The 11823-nt window shown below is 36.4% G+C and overlaps 1 non-coding gene across 1 annotated transcript; it reads right to left on the reverse strand.

Annotated features, from left to right (window-relative positions):
• Nucleotides 1-1532: 1532 nt before the first annotated feature.
• On the reverse strand, nt 1533-1639 carry LOC128292375 (small nucleolar RNA R71). Its single transcript, XR_008282360.1, has one exon. It is a non-coding gene; the product is annotated as a small nucleolar RNA R71 (small nucleolar RNA).
• Between the last annotated feature and the right edge of the window lie 10184 nt (nt 1640-11823).

The raw sequence follows: 11823 nt of genomic DNA on the forward strand, positions 1-11823 counted from the left end.
GGGTTTTCTTTATGTTTTGTATTATTTATTATTCTGAGATGTTTTCTTATTTAGTTATGAACTAAAACCCCTAAATACCTAAGGGGAATGAAACCTAAGACGAATCTTGTTATTATTTTCTGAATTATATGATAAATATTTAACTTGTTCTTGATTATGTGTTCTTAATTCTTGTTTTGATATCCCAGGATACTGATTCAAGATAAGCTCTTATTCAGAGAAGGAATAGACCCTATCTAAGAGTACATTTGTCATAATTAAACGGAGTTGATTGCGCGCCTAAAGATAGGGTGAGAAGATTTTGCCGGATTAGGGTGAAACCTAATAAGGGGATCCATAGATCGAGTAATGCAACCCTAGGGTGTTAATTAGAGAAAGGTCTTAATTATTCAACCTAGGAATTAGATGTTATTAGTCTTGAATAGGGAGAATAACATAACTTAGGGATCTCTACGGAACAAGTTAAATAAATTAATCGTCCGATTCGGAGCCAGAATAACAAGTACAGTCTAAGTGGATTTTTCCTTAGGTATTGTCTTAATTCAATCGATTTTCCCAAAAGCAATTCCCCAATTCCATTCTCTGTGAATTCTTAGATTAGTTAATTAGTTAGTTAAAACAAAACCCCCTTAGTCTTAAGTTAGATAATAAAAAGACAGTCCTTACTAGTACTTTTAGTTCTTTTAGGTTTGACAATCCGATCTTCCTAAAACTATGCTATTGTTCGATAGGTACACTTGCCTACATCGCAATAATAGTTAGTTTCAAGAACGATTAATTATAAATATTTAAAACCTATCACGAAATCACGTGATCAAGTTTTTGGTGCCATTGCCGGGAACTAAGATATTAGGAACGCTCAATTTTTATTACTTTAGCCATTTATTTTTCTTGCGATTTAATTTAATTTTATATTTTTTATTAATTTACTTTTTCTTTCTCTTGGCAGGTTTTTATAGTTTATGACTAGAAGAAACCCGTCAGGACCTCTATTTTTTGACAAAGAAATCGATCGCACAGTTCACAGAAACCAAAGAGAAATAAGGCGAAGCTTAAGATACACAGAGAACAAGCAAGAGGATGATACTCAACCCCTAACCGAAGAGATGGCTGAAAACCAAGACAATCACTACCTCAGAATTGCGGTTAATCAAAATCCGCTCTCACGCATTATGTATGATTATGCTAAACCTTTTTTAATAGGAACTAAATCAAGCATAGTTAGACCTACTGTAGCTGCAAATACTTTTGAACTAAAACCTAATACTATTCAAATGATACAACAATTTGTTCAGTTTAATGGTTTGTAGGATGAAGATCCCAACGCTCACTTAGCAAACTTTTTGGAACTATGCGATACATTTAAAATCAATGGCGTTTCTGATGATGCCATACATCTTCGGTTGTTTCCCTTTTCATTGAGGAACAAAGCTAAACAGTGGTTGAACTCATTACCATGTAGGTCAATCACTACTTGGGAACAAATGACCGAAAAATTTCTATTAAAATATTTCCCGTCGACTAAAACGGCCAAATTACGTAATGATATCTCTTCGTTTGTGCAGATGGACTTAGAAACTCTTTACGATGCATGGGAGAGATACAAGGACTTACTGAGAAGGTGCCCTCACCATGGGTTACCGCTTTGGCTTAAGGTTCAAACATTCCATAATAGCCTGAATCCTTCGACTTGGCAAATGGTTAACGCAGCTGCTGGCGGAACCATCAATAATAAAACAGCTGAAGATGCTTATAAGTTTATGGAAGAGATGTCACTGAATAACTATCAGTGGCAAGTCATGAGGATAAAGCCAACAAAAACAGCCGGTGTTTATAACGTCGATTCAGTCACCATGCTCTCTAATCAGGTAGAACTTTTGAATAAGAAAATTGATGGTTTTCTTAGTTCTTCACATGTTCACATAGTAATGCAGTGCGAAGCAAGTGGAGGTGGATCAAGCAATTAGGAATACCAAACTTATGGCTACAACATGGATAACGAGCAGTTAAATTACATGGGTAATAATTCTCGATCTCAAAAGAATCCATATAGTAACACTTACAATGCAGGTTGGAGGAACCACCCAAATTTCTCATGGGGAGGCCAAGGAAATCAGAGACCACCTCCAGGCTACCAACAACCACCTTACCAACAGGAAAAGAAGCCGAACCTTGAAGAGAGGCTCTCAAAGTTTATATCAGTGTCAGAAACTCGTTTCCAGAACACCGAAGCAGCTCTTAAAAATCAACAATCGTCGATCCAAGGGCTCGAAACTCAGATAGGCCAGCTTTCCAAACTAATCTCCGAACGACCACAAGGTAGCTTGCCAAGTAATACTGAACCCAACCCAAGGGAACAACTCAACGCAATTAATATTCAAGATGACGACGAGGTCGTTGAGCCTAAACCAGAACTGAGGCAAGAAACTGTGGTAAGCAAAGGTCAAGGTGTGGTAGGTCATAATAAAAACAAATAAATGAATGTCGAATATAAACCTCGTGTGCCATACCCCAACGCAACAAGGAAAGACCTCTCAGATGAACAATTTGGTAAATTCCTTCAACTCTTAAAAAAATTACACATTAACTTACCGTTTATTGAAGCTCTATCACAGATGCCAAACGCAATGAAATTTTTAAAGGAGCTTTTAGAAAATAAGCGAAAGTTGGACGAGGCATCGCATGTGGAGCTAAATGCAGTTTGCTCAGCTATTCTGCAAAATAAGTTACCGAACAAATTAAAAGATCCAGAGAGTTTTACAATTCATTGCTTAATTGGTAGCTTAGATGTTAATAATGCATTAGCTGATTTAGGGGCTAGTATTAACGTCATGCCCTACAAAATGTTCAAACAACTAGGTCTTGGGAAACCCAAACAAACTAGGATGAGCATTCAATTGGTAGATAAAACTATAAGATTTCCTAGGGGTATTATTGAAGATGTGCTAGTTAAAATCGATAAATTTCTATTTCCCGTGGACTTTATTATTCTAGACATAGAAGAGGATAGCAACACTCATTAAATTCTAGGAATGCCTTTTTTAGCAACTGCTAAAACGATCATTGACGTTGGCACAGGTGAATTCACATTACGTGTGGGAGATGAAACAATCACCCTTCAATCTCGCAATTCTGGCAACACATCAGAAATTGAAGGTGATCATTTAACCCATTCTACTAAAACTGACAATATGGTGCAACCTACTTTGCAGAAAATGAGTCTGAAGGAAGTACAGGAGCCACTCTCAAGCAATGGTAGAGGACCTACTCATGAAGAATGAAGGTTGCAAATAGAGGAGCTAGATGAATGACGAACACATAAATCGAGAACACACGATAAACCAAAACTACACCAGAACAAGCTCGATACCTCTCCAAATCAACTTAAGGTTGGAGATAAAGTCTTACTAGATGCCGTAGATCCTCACATTGTCACTGCCAGACCGAATGAAGAAATCCCTCTTACGGTACTTAGTATTTTCCCATTCGGTACAGTTGAGGTGAGTCACCCATCACACGGTACTTTCAAAGTAAATGGACATCGTCTCAAACTTTATAATGGTGAGAATTTTAAAGACGATGGAGAGGAGCTACAACTCCACAAATCGCCCTGAAAAAACCAACAAGGTAACAGTCGAGCTTAGACTATAAACAAGCACTTCTTGGGAGGCAACCCGAGTACTAACGGTTGTGAGTTATTTAAATTTTAGTTTTTAAACATCTAAGGAACTAACAGAGTCTTTGAGCACATGTTCTCAACTCCACACGGCCGATCATACAGCCGTGCTTTAGGCTGTGTGACAACCACGGATGGAAAGACGGCCGTGCAAAAACAGGGTAAAAGTTATCTTTCCCAACACGGGATGCGACAAGTGGCCATGACCGTGCGACCTAGGCATGGGAAAATCTACCAAATGAACACGGGCGTGCGACACGCCCGTGTCTAGCACCCGTGGATGACACGGTCAAAATAGCACGAGTATGCACAGAGGTACACAACCGTGGGAGAAGTGAACCACATCACACACGATCGTGTGGCACAATCATGTAGCCACACGACCCAGACACATGGGCGTGCCAGAAGGCTATGTGACGACATCTCAATTCATGGCGAACACGGACGGGACACGAGCCACACGGGCGTGTGCACCAACCGTGCCACTTGAAAAATTAGATTATTTCTCTTATTTTATTTTTCTTTTATTAAGTTTTAAAGATTCATTTGTTTTTTAAACACGGCTTATCTTTATGACTACTATCAGATTATTCCCTCAATTCTCTCTTCATCATTCAGAATCATGCTTGCCCTCCAGATTTATTTCCAATACTCGATCTCGCCAATCCAGGAATATCATCCATTCTTAATTCAGGAAGTCTTACTTCTCTCCCTATCTTATTTTTATATTCTTTTCAATATATCTATCTTTGTACATTGAGGACAATATACATCTTAAGTGTGGGGGGTATTCATTTCATTATCAAAAAAATCCCTGAATGGCTATCTTGTTCTCTTGAAAATCTCTCATATCGTATTTAGGATAAATTTTGATTGATTTATGACATTGATTGATATATCTTGAATTAAAACATAGGAATTTATGCATTGATTGTTTAAACCTCAAGGCATTAGAGAATCAAGCATGATAAGTTGATTTTTAAGAATTTAAAATTTTAGGTAGTTTCCCCAAAGTTTAGGTATTAATTTGAGTTAGAATTCACAAGTTTTAAACATCAAAAAGCAATAATTTTTGTGAGATTCTTGAGCCTTTTGAGCATCTATTAATTCTTTCATGCTCACTTTTATTATTGCTTTGAGTGCGTCAGTATTGAACTGTTATTCTAGAACTTGCTTGATTATGCATGTCAAGACCACACCATTTGATTTGATATGTCAAAATGAGAAAGGCACTTAGGATTAACCCACTCATGCCATGAAAAGCCTACCTCCAAGATTAACCCTTAGTGAACCCCGTTGAGCTAACAAGCCATTTCTTGTATTACCCTTAATATTAACCCTTAACCCATTATTGTTGGAATCCCCTAAATTAATTTGATCCCTATTTTGTCGAGATTTGAGTTGAATAAATTGCTTAGCTATGTCTTGTTCTTAATAGTTAGTCTATGTTATTTAACTTGTTCTTAAAAAAAAAAGTATACATATTAGTAGTGATCTTTTGTTTATAAGCTTCAGTATTTAAATTACATAGTCAGAGAAGGAGTTATGTTGTACGTAAGTGATGATTAAATACTTTTCTAGTTAAGTAATTTTTCAACTCAATCTCCATTCTAACCCTTTCTTTCAACTTGTGACCACACCCCCTAACCAAGCCTCATTAGAACCCTCTAAAGACCTTTTGATTGATGTATCATCTCAATTTATAGTGGTGGAGATTTGATTTTCATGCAAGCCTATGGTAATGACTTTTCATTATTGACTATTGAGTGCTTCATTTATTGTCCTTAAATACCTCAAGTGATTTGAGTGAATCTTTAGTGAGGATGTAAAACTCTGTGACATTTTGAACACAAGGTAATTACCTAGACGAGGGGAGACACCTATGTTTTCGGAATAAAATGCTCAACTTGGAATGATTGAAACTTTAATGTTCTTTGAGTTGAATTCTCAATGTATGGTTACCTATGGATTATTTTGAGATATTATCGATAGAAATTATAAGTTGAGAAGAATTTATTTTGATTATGAGTTGAGAATTTTGCTTAAGGATAAGCAAATGCTTAAGTGTGGGGGTATTTGATAAACCGTAATTTATACATATTTTTACCCCATGTTTAACGCATTTTATGGATGATTTCCTATTAGAATTGGTGAATTCGATGCTCCTAATGCTTTAATTTCATGTTTTATACTTAGGGGAGTATAGGAGAGCGAAAAGAACGAGAAACGGGCCAAAACAGAGAAAATGGGCCAAAGTACAAAATCAACATGGGCTGGACCTCCTCACATGGGTAGACCACACGGTCGTGTCAATTTGGCAGGCTTGAGCACAGACTGAAGTAATCACACACGGGCCTGTCACACGGGCGTGTCCCTGCTAAGCCCAAGTTGAGTCCAATTTAAAAAAGGCTAATTTTGAGGGCTCTTAGGCATTCCAAAGCCTATAAATACACCCTAGAGGAGGAAGAAAAGACACACACAGGGAGGGAGAAAGAAATTACTCCAAGGAAGGCGATTGATCCATCTCAGAAGCCGGATTCATCATCAAGACTGAAGATCTCTCCTCATTTTCCCCTTCAGGAGTTTTGGGTTTTCTTTATGTTTTGTATTCTTTATTACTCTGAGATGTTTTCTTATTTAGTTATGAACTAAAACCCCTATATACCTAAGGGAATATAACCTAAGGCGAATCTTGTTATTAATTTCTAAATTGTATGCTAAATATTTAACTTGTTCTTAATTATGTGTTCTTAATTCTTATTTTTATATCTCAGGATACTGATTCAAGATAAGCTCTTATTCAAAGGAGGAATAGACCCTATCTAAGAGTACATTTGTCATAATTAAGTGGAGTTGATTGTGCACCTAGAGATAGGGTGACAATATTTTGCCGGATTAGGATGAAACCTAATAAGGGGATCCATAGATCGGGTTAATGTAACCCTAGGATGTTAATTAGAGAAAGGTCTCAATTATTCAACCTAGGGATTAGACGTTATTAGTCTTGAATAGGGATAATAACATAACTTAGGGATCTCTACGGAACAAGTTAAATGAATAAATCGTCCGATTCGGAGCCAGAATAACAAGTACAGTCTAGATGGATTTTTCCTTAGGTATTGTCTTAATTCAATCGATTTTCCCAAAAGCAATTCTCCAATTCCATTCTCTGTGAATTCTTAGATTAGTTAATTAGTTAGTTAAAATAAAAACCCCTTATTCTTAGGTTAGATAATAAAAAGACAGTCATTACTAGTACTTTTAGCTCCTTTGGGTTCGACAATCCGGTCTTGCTAAAACTATACTACTGTTCAATAGGTACACTTGCCTAAATCGCGATAATAGTAAGTTTCAACAACGATTAGTTATAAATATTTAAAACCTATCACTAAATCACGCGATCAGTATGGTATGATCATGAATGAAGAATAAAAGAATATTTTAAGGGATGTCCAAAGAAACAAATGAATCTAAGGATAAGTATCTATACAGTATGATTATTAATGAAATGGAAATAATGAAAGAATATTTGCTCGAAATGATAGCAAATATGCATTTTATTGAAATAAAGATTTTGGACATAAGCCTATTTCATAAAAGGATTCTTATTGCTTCTAGGCTTAAAGCAACAAAAGTGTTTTGAATATTTCTCTAAATTGGCTCTATGAAATACAGGGATCTCTTCCACAGTCCCATTATTCAAAACACCCTGAAGTACATAAGGGCAGACGCTTGGAAAATTCTATTCCCCGGTTCCCTCTTTGGATACGTCGTTAATGTTTAGATTCCCCAACATTCCCACCAGGCCTTCGATATCTTCATAAAATTTGATTTCTTTATTGCCCATCATGTCCTACACTAGGGCCTCGAACTCGATACATTCTTGGATTTCATGCCCCTCTTTATTGTGGAACTCCAGCTACATCGGGCGCGGATGGGTCTTTAAACTTCAGAATCCCCATTTCAATAAATCTTTCAATTAGCTTTTTGAACGCGGTGCAATTTTTGATTCAATGCCCAATGATTCCAGCATGGTATTCGCACTGAGCATTTGCGTCGTACCATTTGGGAAAAGGAGGTTGCATCGATTCTAGGTATAAAGGGGACACCATGTTTGCATCAAATAGGTTCTGATAGAACTCTCCATATGCCATGGGTATAGGTGTGAACTGTAACTTTTCTGCTTATCTCGGAGGGGCCTGATGGTTGGTGGTTACTATCTTTGGCTGGCTTACAGTAATTGACTTTGAATGACCCTTGTTGTATGTTCTCATGTTATTCACCTCATTGTCCCTCTTTCTTGGGGCTAATCTCTTGGTGCTTTCCTCTGTTTCTACTTTTCTGCACCTTATCGCATTTTCTATCATTCCACCAGACGTTACTATCTCCGAGAAGCTCTTGTTTGTGCTCCTCAACATGTGATTAATAAATGGAGCCTTCAAGGTATTAATAAAGAGCATGGCTATTTCCTTTTCTAGCAAAGGTGGTTGGACTTGTGTGGCAACTTCCCTCCACCTTGGGGCATAATGCCTAAAGCTCTCGTTTGTTTTTTTCTCCATATTTTGAAAGGTGATTCTACCAGGGCCTATGTCTGTCACGTGACTATACTACTTCATGAAATCCTGTGCTAGATCTTTCCACGAATTGATTTGGGCAGGGGTAGCATGTTGTACCATTTGGCCGTAGCCCCCGTCAGGCTGTCCTAGAAACAGTGAATTAATAGCTGATTGTTGTTGACATACCCAGTCATTTGTTTACAAAACATGGTAATATGAGCCTCGAGGTAGCTAGTTCCATTACACTTCTCAAACTCAGGAGTTTTGAACTTAAGGGGAAGCACCAGGTCCGGAACCAACCTCAAATCTTTAACATCGATCCCATAGTAATAGTCAGCACTTTCCATTACTTTGAACTTCTCCTCTAACCACTTGCATTGGTCTTCCAATTGTTTCGGGAGCTCCACTCTTGCTCTTTTGGCTTCTACCACGTCATCCAGATCAGGGACTATGGGATTAGTTGGGTTATCCCTTAGATTAAAGCCTGAGCCTGCTTGATAGTTAATTAGCATTGAAGCACCAGGCTGAAATTGTTGGGCCTGATTGTAACAGATAGCCTTCGTGTGTACACCTCGAGTTGTGTCTGAGCATTTTTTGGGGTAAAACCAGGGGGTAAAGAGGATCATCATCGTCATCCCCAGAATTGACCATAGGGCCTTTTCCTCTTTCTTGCCCCCTAGTTAACAACTGGGTCAATTGGTTCATCATGTTCCTTTGGGACTCCAACACCTAGTCCCTCATATCCTGTTGAATCTTTGCCAATTGTTCTTGCATCTGTGTTTGTGTCTGCTCTTGCATTTTCTTCTGCATTTGTTTCAACCTTTCCAATCTTTTATCCATCGCTTTAGTTTTTTCTTCGTGTACCGCAATCATGTGTACTTGGTAGATTTTTGTCGATTTCCAGATTACTGAAGTGATTTTTTAATTAGGGTCCTTTTATGAAAATCTAATACATGCGATGCAATGTATTGCAGATACATGGGATGAATGCAAAAAGAAAGGGAGACGTTGATTTTGAATTTAGTTCTATTAGAACAACTTTTCTAGAAAACAAATCTCTTTATATAAAGCGGAAACATATACGGCCTTGCCCTCATACTCCAGGTGAAGACATCGATCCCTTTCTTCATATCTGGATGTTAAGATCAAATCTCATGAACTTTCCAATGGATGCCTCTACTAGTTCTTTTTTGCTCGATCGGGGCCGCGACCCTTTGCTCACTCATCCGCGGGAGGCTTCTTAGCTTCTTTTAAAAATTTGAGACGTTAACGGCTCTCAAATAACCTTGGTTGGCTTGAATCCTCGAACAACAAAGTAAAGTCGTGTATTCCTCTATGGGCTATCACCTTTCTCTTGTTTTGCTTACTCGGGTCATATTCAGACGGCCATATTGTATTCCATTTTATCAAGAAATCCATTTTCCATGACAAGCTCTTTATTTAGTAACTAAATGTGAATTAACACCTCTTTTCTATGGTGATGTAATGCAATACAATCATAAACAAAACAAAAAAAAAACACGTCAGTACAGAAGAAATAAAGAACAAATAGAGCACCGATTTGGGTGACTACTAGGGTTTGGTGTGGCTCTACCTAGGGTAGGCTCTCACGGCTCACTGTATGTGGTTCGGTTTTAAAGAAAAGGTCCCTGAACCAATAGATTCCTCTATCTTCACCCATTATAGGATCATATAGATCATGTTCAGTTCCAGGGAATACATTTCCCTATGGCTATACAGAGATGAAAATCTCATGAAGACATAGGTACAGGAGTGTCCCGGAAGTGATCCACTATCCTATATGGAGGTGAAAACTTCACGAAGGACTAGCTTCTCACTCCCACTCCAAAGGTAGGACCAAGCTGTCATGCAATGCAATATTCAAAAATATTTAAAGACTCGAACCAACAAAGTAGATATTACAACCAAGATCATAAAAAAAATGATGACTAAAATGCAATGAAAGGATCATATTTTAAAACGAATATTTCAATTTTCACGAAAAGATAGAAACTAGTCAATTTACGGCTTGAATCTCTTATCAAAACCCCAGTAGAGTCACCAAGCTGTAGAAACCATTTTTTTTAAAAAGGTGGTCAACTTTGATTTTAAAAACGAAAAAATAGGGAGTCGCCACCGATCTTTTTTTGTTGAGGTGTGGTCGGATCACCTCGTAATATGATCATTTTAATAAAATGTTTTGATTTACTAAAAGAACAATTTTGGTCTACAAAATTCAAGAAAATGGGTTCGGGAGTCGGTTACGTACGAGGAAGGATTAACACCCTCGTAACGCCCAAAATTGGTACTTAATTGATTAATTAATGTCGTAATATCGAAAGTTAAAAATCCGTAAAGAATTTAAAAATACGATCCTCATTTTTCTTAATGCTAAAAAAATGCTTGAGTAAACTGAAACGAGTATTAAAGGCTCTCTCATCTCGAGAGTACAAGATGTCACATCCTGTAAGTTAGGACACGACATTTGAACTCTCAAAAATAAGCTTGCCTTTTAGGTTTTATTTTTGAAATCTCACGTGTTTTGATTTAAAAGGATATTCAGTTATTTAGATCCATCGAGAAAAATCAAAATCTCGTAAGTTAGGGTACAGTTTTCTTGAGTTTCTAAACACGGGATATTGCCTTTATTTTTATTTAAAATTCACGTATTTTGAAATTAAAAGGATATTAGGCTATTTCGGTTTGACGAGAAAAATTGAAACCCCGTAAGTTAGGGTACGATTTCCTCGAATCTCCAAGATTAGAAATATTGTTTTATTTTTTTAAAAGGTTTCTTTTTTGAATTTGGGGAAAATTAATGAAATGTTTAAAAGATATACGAACTAAGGTTACACTAATATATAACAACAATATGAATATACTAGTGAACAATTCATAGTACATATGATGGCAATAATTACACAATGTACATCATTTAAATGCTAATATTAATAATCAAAGAAAATGAAATAAATAATATAAAATAAAATAAATAATAGGAAAATTTTAAATAAATGATATAAAAAAAACAAGTTTAAAATAGATACTATAAAAACAATTTGAAGTGAATAATGTGAGACAATTTAAAACGATTAATATACAAAACAATCTAAAATAAAATAATATATAAAATCACTTAAAATAAATAATAAGAAAAACAATTTAAGATGACGTATATAAAAATATTTAGAATAAATAATGCATAAAAAGAAATTTAAAATAAATAATATATAAAATAATTTGAAGCTAAAAGGCTATCAGATTGCAAATCAGAATAAAATTATGAGGAAATCGTACTAAATCAAAACAACAAAAAAAACGAATAAGGACTAAATTATAAGGCACTAAAATCCATAGGAACTGAATTTGCAATTAATCCTGGCCCTCATACACAGCATTTCATCGAGAAAGGCAACAGACGAGATTAAAACGAAACAAAATTGAAGGGCCAAATTTGTGAAAATAAAAAAGGGGTAAAAGGACCAGATTGAGACGCGCGCACAATAAGGAGGGACTAAATGGGAGATTTCCCCTCTCCTCCCAAAATGGTGCCATTCAAACAGACCATATTGAAAGTGAAATAAAATTCAA

The sequence above is a fragment of the Gossypium arboreum genome, chromosome 4 (assembly GCF_025698485.1).
Source record: "Gossypium arboreum isolate Shixiya-1 chromosome 4, ASM2569848v2, whole genome shotgun sequence".
Taxonomy (NCBI): domain Eukaryota; kingdom Viridiplantae; phylum Streptophyta; class Magnoliopsida; order Malvales; family Malvaceae; genus Gossypium; species Gossypium arboreum.